We start from the raw sequence: 8,016 nt of genomic DNA, 5'->3' as shown, positions 1-8,016 counted from the left end.
ATGAATTTATTCAAGAGAACTGTCAAAGGAAAGTATTTGACCTGCGACGACTTGGATAAAGCAGAAAGAGAACTTGTGAAATACTGTCAAAGGCAAAGTTTTAAAGAAGATTTAGCCATATTTGAAAAACAAAAAAGGGTGAAGAAAAGTAGCCCACTTTACAAGTTCAATATAGTACTTCAAGATGGTGTCATGAGGGCTGGTGGACAGTTGAGCCACGCAGCCATGCCTGAAACAGCAAAACAGCAAGCCATCTTGCCCAAGGATTCACATTACACAAAGCTAGTCCTGAGATACATTCATGAGATCACAGCTCACGCTGGAAGGAAGCACATGATGGCTAATCTGCATCAACAGTTTTGGATACCTGGAGCTGCTAGAGTCATCAGAAGAGTGCTACCTGACAATCCGCCTTTCAAGAGAATTGGCGTTGATTATTTTGGTCCATTCTAAGTAAGTAGGGGAAGAGGACAAGTAAAGAGATACGGCGTGATTTTTACATGTCTCGCTGTACGAGCCGTACATCTGGAAATTGTATCTTCACGTGACACAGATGCTTGTCTCAACGCAATCCGAACATTTCTTGCCAGAAGAGGACAAGTGAGAGAGATGTATTCTTATAACGGAACCAACTTTAGATCAGCTGAACGTGAAATGAAGAAATCAATCAAAGAATGGAACACTAAGTAAATCGAGAAACACTTCCTGCAAAAAGGTATTCGGTGCCATAGCAATCCCCCAGCAGGTTCCCACCACGGAGGAAGCTGGGAGCGACTTATTTGGTCTGTGAGAAAAATCCTGAATGTCACTGTAAAAGAACAAATTTCGGATGAAGAAAGTCTCAATATACCTTGCTTGGCGAAGCTGAAGCAGTTATAAACAGCAGGCCTATCACAAAGACATCTTCCGACCTCAACGACTTGGAAGCACTCACACCCAATCATCTGTTGTTGCTGAAGGTCAAACCTGAGTTACCTCCTGGAGTCTTCTGTAAAGACGACCAATACGCCAATCACAGATGGAAACAAGTGCAGTATCTCGCGGAAATCTTCTGGAAATGCTGGTGTTGCTTATGCAGCCTCAAGAACGTTAACGATGGTCTTCGCCTGGAAGAAACTTCTGTGTTGGAGACGTTGTGCTGATCGTGGACGACACGTCACCCAGAAATTCTTGGCCACTTGGACGAATTGTGGAGACTTTTCCTGGTGGAGGCGGTCTTGTTAGCCAAGTTAAAATAAAAACAAAGTCCAACGAGCTTTGTCGTCCTATAACAAAGCTCTGTCGTCTACAAGAATCGGAGGCTCACTGTTTTGGCCGTTATTATCTTTTCAATAGTTTATAGTTAAGAGACTGTTGCATGCCATTCCCCTTTAAGTCCCAGTTTGGTGGTGCACTGTCCCTTTAAGAGAGTGTCAAAATTTTGCGCGAGAACAAGCGCTTCCTGCTCACACAAAGTCTGTTATACACAAAGCCAAGTAGCAGTTAGGTTGTGTCTGATGCTTAAGTCCATAAAACGGCATTCCCTGTAAGTGGTTTCCAAATATTTAACCATTGATTGATGCTAATTAGTAGAGTTTGTAAATCGCAAATTAGGATGTGAACTATTTGCATTGCCGAATGTGCCGCCATTTTATTTATTGTTGTGATGTATTTGTTACAGTTTCACACCTGCCATATAAAGAGAAGGTCTAAACCCATCCTGGCGTCAGTGACTGATTGTGTGGAGGTGTTTAACTAACTGGTTCGCAGAAAGGTTCTGTGAGGCCAGTACAGTGAAAAGGGAAACCAGTGGACGAACTCCTCATTTATGCTGCACGTCATACGCTGTATCCTGACCAGCACGGCACACGCAGTATCGTCGAGGGAGAGTAAAGACACGTGTCAGGTTCGTCAATCAGACATAATATATTTTTAAAGTTTATCTTACCCCTGGTGTTCCGTGCTGTCCCTTCTGGTTCAGTCGGATGGTGATCGAGCTGAGAGTCGGGATGTTCTAGCGAGGCTGGCCTCAAGATGAGGGTTTTAAATACTAGTTGCTGTGCACAGTCTTTCTCCAGCCGTCACTGTTCCCTCCGCTCGATCCAGTCACCATCCAACCCGAACTTTGAAATGTCACGGAAGAATCAGAGACAAAATAGACACGGACACCAAGTGGCAAGAGTCTGGCAGCCAGGAGAGATGTTACCCCAGTGATCGGGTCGAATCTCTGAAGCTTACTGCACCTCCCTGGGCCTTTTATTGAAAATCACGAGTTATATCACAATACATGTTTACACAACAGATCAAGGGTATGTTTATTCTGGTCGCAGCTGTTGTTGATCCTGCTCACGTCCGCACTTCTTTCATGTTGATTTGGAGTCGACTTAACCTGGGTGCAGGTGGCTGTTCCCAGAGTTGTTAGTTAATGTGTGAACCAAAATTAGCAACAAAACCTATACCGTGTAGTTAATGCTGTGCCGTGTGATATCAACTTCTCTTTATTACATTTGTTAATAATTGTTCTTATGTTATTTCTCTGTAGCCACTTCATAAGAATTTGTTTATTATTCTCGACATTCTTCTTTAGCACAGGTGTCGTCGTAGTTGCAGCAGACTTCAGCAAACATCTCTTATCAGGATTCAGCACGATGTTGCTTGCGTCAGCTTTTCTCCTGCATTTCCACTCAAACTGCAAACACTCAAGCATAATCTACTTCACTAGATTGCAACATGTGATATGCACTACGTATTAAAATAAAGCTGTGTCACGGCAAATGTAAAATAACCTTTTAATATTATTCTAACAACACGTCATACCAACAACAAAAATGGATATCGAGATGAGATCTTCCGCTTCGAAGAAATCAAGCCGCTCCTCCGCCTCAAGTGTGATGTTAGCAGCCGCTACTGCACGTGCCAAAGCAGAGGCTGCCCACAAAAAGGCTGAATTTGCAAAGAAAGAACTACAACTAAAAGTTGAAAAGGCCAAATTAGAAGCAGAACTCGACCTGTTAGCAAAAGAAGGTGAAGCTGAAGCTGCAGCAATCGAGGCGGCAGTTTTGGAGTCTGCTGCTGCTAGGTTTTACACTCCTGCTAGTCAGGGATCAGGACTCCCACCTCAAGAAATGCAAAGCACACTTGAACGTACGGAAGAATATGTACATAGACATAGTCAAACCAATGAACCAGCCAACGACTTGTCAGAAAATGACAATCAGGAAGAGGACACACATTCAGTTCATCCAGGAGATTCCCGAGTGCCACATGTTCTGCTCACATCATCAAGGGACCATCAGAACCGTCGAACCTCAGAAGATGGTCGTGATAACCCCAAATCTTCCTTTGTAAGAGAGGGAAAGCAGCCACATTCAACAAATTACCCTCAACGCAAGAATTATGTTTCTCCTGGTCTTACACTGCCCTCTTGTGGTAATTCTCAGTATTACCCCGCTGCGCAGCATCATTCTAGTGACACTAATGAGATTGTAAAATATTTAGTGAAGAGCCAACTACTAACATCAGAACTCAGCAAGTTCGACGACAGACCAGAAAACTATCTGTCTTGGAAATCATCGTTTCTCAATGTAATTAGCACACTTGATCTTAAGGTAACAGAAGAAATTGATCTCATGATAAAGTCACTCGGGCCCGAGTCCAGCAAACATGCTCAACGAATTAAAGCAGTAAACATAAACAAACCAATTGCGACTGTAGATTTTATATGGGAGAGATTAGAACAAGACTTCGGGTCTCCAGAAGCTATAGAAGGCGCTCTCTTTGCAAAGCTTGACCAATTTCCCAAAATAGGACATAAAGATGGCCGTAAACTAAGAGAAATGAGCGATTTGCTGTTGGAAATCAATTCTGCAAAGGAAGAAGGATATTTGCACGGACTTGCTTACCTCGACACTGCAAGAGGGATAGCTCCGATTGTGAATAAGCTTCCATTTTGGCTACAGGAGAAGTGGATGATGGATGGTTCACGTTACAAGCTACAAAACAAGGTGACTTTCCCCCCATTCAAATTCTTTCTGGATTTTATTGAAACACAAGCAAGGGCACACAACAACCCAAGTTTCAATTCGCAGACGCTGGTCACCAGTGATGTTAAAAAAGACAAGTATGTGGAGAATCAAAGTTACAATCGCAGAACAGTGTCAGTGCACAAAACGGATGTTACTGCTTTACCTAAAGAAGGCCCGGACAAACACTGCCCTTTGCATAATAAATCACACGCCCTACAACAATGCACAAGCTTCAGAGCAAAACCTATTCAGGAACGCAAGAGTATACTGAAGCAATACAGAATCTGTTTCAAGTGCTGTTCATCCAACAAACACGTGGCTCATAATTGTGAAGCGGAACTCAAGTGTTCGGAATGCCATAGTGATAAGCACCCAACCGCCTTGCACTCCGATGCACCTCATCCTCCCAAATTCCGCCAACCTCCAGCAGATCAAGGCGGGGAGAGTCAAGAAGGACAAGAGGAAACGGTCGTTTCAAGTTGTACTGAGGTGTGTGGGAAGGGCTTCACCGGTAAATCTTGCTCGAAGATATGTCTCGTCAACATCTGTCCTGCCAATGACTCTAGCATGAGCAAAAGAATGTACGCTATGCTGGATGACCAAAGTAACGTATCACTGGCACGCTCTGAGTTTTTTGACATGTTTAAGGTCCAAGGTAATGCAGTGCCTTACACCCTTCAAACATGTAGTGGTACAGGTCTTGCCACTGGAAGAAGAGCATCTGGTTACATAATTGAGTCCATAGATGGTGCTCTTGCTCTACCCTTACCCACCTTAATTGAGTGTAATATGATACCAAACAAAAGAGATGAAATCCCCACTCCAGTTGCAGCAAACGGTCATCGCCATCTTGAAAGCATTGCTTACTAGTTGCCGCCCTTAGACAGCGATGCTGAGATTCTGCTATTGCTTGGACGGGACATACTGAGGGTTCATTAAGTACGTAGACAAATCAATGGCCCTCACGATGCACCATATGCTCAGAGACTGGACTTGGGGTGGGTGATAGTTGGAGATGTATGCCTGGGCAGTACTCACAAACCTCTACAAGTTACCACGCTCAAGACTCACATTCTACAAAATGGTAGGCCCACGCCATTTTATTTATTGTTGTGATATATTTGTTACAGTTTCACACCTGCCATATAAAGAGAAGGTCTAAACCCATCCTGGCGTCAGTGACTGATTGTGTGGAGATGTTTAACTAACTGGTTCGCAGAAAGGTTCTGTGAGGCCAGTACACTCACTGATGGACAAATGTGAAACTGAGCCCTCGATTCGAATGTAGAAAAGAACTACTAGTTTCTTTTGGTGTGTTGTAGTGATATTATTTAGGCACCTTTAAGTGTGAACTTTTTTTCTTCATTATTATTGTTACTGACGAGTTATTAAATATCTAATATTGAAAGCACATTGATGCCAACCAAATTTTTTAATATAAAACAATGAATACATAAGTAAATCACACAAACATGTCCAAAAAAGCCTAAAGCAAGATCTAACGTTGAGTGCAGGACATCTTTAGTTAATGTTTGCTAACTCTAACGTTCCTGAAAATAAAATGAATAGGCACAGAACATAATTGATGTTTTTTTTCCTTTGTTTTTACGCACCCATCAGTCTTTTTGACATTTTGCTTGGTGCCCTTGTATACACACAATTGCACGTTGCCCCGCGGACTAATCATCGCAAAGTGAGATGTAGCGTCATTAATTGGTTTGCCATAAATGGAGCGCACGTTGCGCGTGCGCATTAGTAATAGGATGTCTCGGCAATGGGTTACCAGATCAGAGCCCTTTGGTGAAGTCGGGGCCCTACACGACTGCACAATTGGCGTATAGGGCCTGATGACATGAGTGTCACTACAAGTAACTATTGTTTTGATTTTAACTCACCGCTGATTAAGGCCTGGCCATCACTCTAAATTTAATTGTGATTTCAATTTGGTAATTTCACCATCTTAAAAACATCTGAATACAGGAGTGCCCAACCAGTCAATGCAGTCAACGGGTGGACTGCTCCCAAGTTGACTGCAAGAGGTACAGAAAGAGGGGGGGAAATGTGTTGTTTTTATATTGTGCCTTAGAATTCTTTATTTTGTGTTTATGTGCATGACAGCAGGCTCACATTGCTTCCAGTCATTTGCTTTGTCTGAGACAAAATGTTTGTGAACAAACTTCTTCTATATTTTGTTTGGTTGTGTGGCACTGTCTTATTTATTACTTTTTATGTTTTCTCCAGGCTTTGAGCAACCCTTCTGTAGTAGTAGTAGTTTCGTGTGGTTTTCACACCTCCTGTCTCATCCCTGCCATTTCCATTTTTGAGGTGTGTAGTCGAGAGCAAGTTTTAACGCTTGGTTCGACCACCAGGGTGAGATTCCTCTTAGTCAGGCCCCCAGAGTGCTAGCTGCACTCCAGGGAGCCGCTCAAGCCTCCACACGACGGCAACGTGGGAATAACCCTTCTGTCAACATGAGCAACGATGTTGTCATCTTGTGTCTGATTTTGTACCTCTGGGAATGAGCTGGTCAGCTCTTTAAAGAGTATTATGTAAGTTGAAATACATTAATCCATTTGTCTTTTTTGGACCATCTTTAACTGTGTAGTGTGTAATGTCTAAAATACAAAATGATCTGATTTTAGGGTGCAGTTGACGACTGTGGCACAGGACCTCGCTCTACAAGTGCTAAAGTCTTTGGCAAAGAGAAAAATCTGCCATAAGGTACAGAGAACATTGGCATCAGAGTAAATGGATGCATGTTTTTGCAATGTGCGAGGAAACTGGAGAACTCATAGAAAACTACGCAGGCTTGGGAGAACATGCAAACTCTACACAGAAAGGCCGGAGCCCGAATCGATCCCACAACCTCTGACCATCGTGCTCACAAGTCGGCCACCGTGGCGGCCGTCCATTATAAATGCCATCCCACCATCCATTATCTGTACGGCTTCTCCTCACAAGGGTTGCGGGGGGTGCTGTTGCCTATCCCAGCTATCTTGGGGCAGTAGGTGGGGTACACCCTGAACTGGTTGCCAGCCAATCACAGGTCACACAAAGACAAACAACCATCCGCGCTCACACTCACATCAATTTAGGGTGTCCAAACAACCTACCATGCATGTGTTTGGAATGTGGGAGGAAACCGGAGAACCCACGCAGGCGTGTGGGAAACATGCAAACTCCAAACAGGAAAGCCGGAATCAATCCCGCGACCTCTGCATTGTGAGACCATCGTGCTAACAAGTCGCCCACCATGCATCCCTGCTAAATAAATGATTAATTTTTACATTTTAGGATTTGTAAAGCTACCAATGGTGTCTGTTTTTTTTCCTCCGTGAAATGTACGAGTTATCACTTTGACGCGCACGATGTCACGTGGCTGGAGGATTGGAAACTTGCACGAACGACATTTACGTTGAAATGTAACAATGACACATAGCGACATCTAACAAACATGCATGGGCATCTAACATTGACACTTACATTGACGTCTAACATAAACCATTACGATCACATCTAACAAACACAGACATATAACAGACACATCGACATCCATCATAAACATTTACATAGACATCTAACATAAACACATCAACATCTAACCAACATTTACATAGACATCTAACATAAACACATCTAATATAGACACATAGATTGACATCTAACATCCACACATTGAGATCTAACATAGACAGTTACATCGACAACTAACATCGACACAAGGCTTTGTCAATGACACGTCATGACGACATATACAGAGACACAAGGCACAACAGCATATTTTTGGCACAAATTGAACCCGATATGGTAGCTACCTCGTTCGACTTAAAGGGTTAGCGAACTTGTTATGGTGGTTGAGGGGTGTCGGCTACCCAGCTTGTGTAGTGTATATTAAACTTAATAAGTTAATAATGACCAGTAAACATGGATGTTGTAACGCAAAACAATGTTCAAATGTTACAGTTTTTTTTCAACACATTTCATGAGATAAAGCTCTTCTTGTCTGTGTGAA

The 8,016-nt window shown here is 43.0% G+C and overlaps 1 long non-coding RNA gene across 2 annotated transcripts; it reads left to right on the top strand.

Moving 5' to 3' along the window:
- The first annotated feature begins 1,239 nt into the window (after window positions 1–1,239).
- Window positions 1,240–8,016, top strand: LOC148320808 (uncharacterized). Of its 2 annotated transcripts, XR_015846973.1 has the most exons (4): window positions 1,240–1,525; window positions 1,661–1,885; window positions 6,374–6,553; window positions 6,647–8,016. It is a non-coding gene; the product is annotated as an uncharacterized LOC148320808 (long non-coding RNA). The 2 variants fall into 2 exon arrangements; XR_015846972.1 differs by having other exon boundaries at window positions 1,661–6,553.

The sequence above is a fragment of the Idiotropiscis lumnitzeri genome, chromosome 16 (assembly GCF_059441095.1).
Source record: "Idiotropiscis lumnitzeri isolate Australia: NSW breed Sydney's pygmy pipehorse chromosome 16, RoL_Ilum_1.0, whole genome shotgun sequence".
In the NCBI taxonomy this organism is placed as follows: domain Eukaryota; kingdom Metazoa; phylum Chordata; class Actinopteri; order Syngnathiformes; family Syngnathidae; genus Idiotropiscis; species Idiotropiscis lumnitzeri.
This window is presented reverse-complemented; position numbering and strand designations above follow the sequence as displayed.